A 1,665-nucleotide genomic window follows, 5' to 3' on the forward strand; every position below is an offset into this window, starting at 1 on the left:
TGTCTGTCTCTCTCTCTCTCTCACACACACACACACACAGACAGACACAGACACACACAATTATGTTATTTCTAATGCACCATCAGGAAAACTGACCATTTCCAGTTTGGTAAGAGTAGTGTGGCAAGGAATTGCTGCTAAAAATTTGGAAGAACACATCAGTTCTCATGCAGGTTTGTGGCCCAAATTCAGACTTTCTTAAATGGCCTGATAAAACTAGCCAATAGTGTAGTTCAGATTTTTTTCCAAGCTGGTAATGCCTCCAAGCATTCAGTAGAAAGCCTCTTTAAAGTTTTGTCTGAGGAAAACATGACTCTTGGGATAAAGGGATGGCCTGAAAACTTTCAGAGAGGAGAAAAAGACCCAGTCAAAGGAACGAGGATATGCATAGCATAAACTTCACTGGCACCACTAAAGCTGAAAAACAATAGAGAAATGTCATCAGGGCTTTAAGGAAAAATCACCCCTCCTAAAAAAAAATTATACTTAGCAAAGTTATTGATGAAATATGAGGGTAAAATATAGACATGTTCATAAAAGTGAGTTCCTAATAATTTGCTTTTTCTTGGAAATTCCTAGCAGGAATAAATCAAGAGAGATGTAGCATTCAAAATTATATAGGAATCATGTTTGGATATGAACTGTCCCCTGCAAATGTCTCATCTCTTAGGAGTATGGTCCCCAGCTGCTGGCACTATTTTGGAAGGCAATGAAACTCCAAGAGTGGGACTTCACCGAATGTACGTCAGCCAGAGAGGCGTCAGGGCTGTTGTGTCCCTGGGCCCTTCCCAGTCTCCTGGCCACCATAAGGTGAAAAAGCTCACACTCCATCATGTATATTTTGGCCATGATGCTCTGCCATTCTGTGGGCCCAGAATCAACAGAACTAAGGTTAAGAATGACAGCTCTGAAACCATGAGCCAAAATAAATCTTTGATTGTGTCAGTATTTAGTTACAGGGATAAGAAAAGTAGTACAAGGGAGAATGTAACATAGAAAACAGGCATGGAGAAAAAGGCCTGAGGTAACAGCTTTCTGACAGACATGCAGAAGTACTAACTTGAAGTAGACGAAAGAGAACTAAGGTTTCAGATAAACATGAAGATACATGTGAAATACACACAAATATGTTCAAGGCAATTTTTATTTGTACAGGACTTGAGGATGAACTCACAATAAAAGTATAGAAAAGTAGCAAACAAAAACTGCATTTAAATTGGCAAAAAAAAGTGAGTTTTATTTTTCAAAAGGTATCCTGAAATACTACATGACTTACTTCTTAGTAATACAAAGTCAAATAGTGTCAGACATAAATACTCCAGGATAGGAAGAAGCAAGATGCAAATAAGATGGAGACATAAGATAGCATAATCTTCCTCCTCCTCTATAGAAGGAAATCAGATAGTCTTGAAGGCTAAAATTAAAAAAATAAAAAAAAATCAAGAAAATCTACATATACTTATTAGTTAAAATAAGAAGGTAGGGTCAACCAGGCATGGTGTCAGAGGGAGGCAGAGACAGGCAGATCTCTGTGAGTTTGAGGCCAGCCTAGTCTACAAAGCAAGTCCAGGATAGCCAAGGCTACATAGAGAAACCCTATCTTGAAGAAAGAAGGAAAGAAAGAAAGAAAGAAAGAAAGAAAGAAAGAAAGAAAGAAAGAAAGAA

The sequence above is a fragment of the Psammomys obesus genome, unplaced genomic scaffold (assembly GCF_907164565.1).
Source record: "Psammomys obesus unplaced genomic scaffold, mPsaObe1.curated_primary_1811, whole genome shotgun sequence".
In the NCBI taxonomy this organism is placed as follows: domain Eukaryota; kingdom Metazoa; phylum Chordata; class Mammalia; order Rodentia; family Muridae; genus Psammomys; species Psammomys obesus.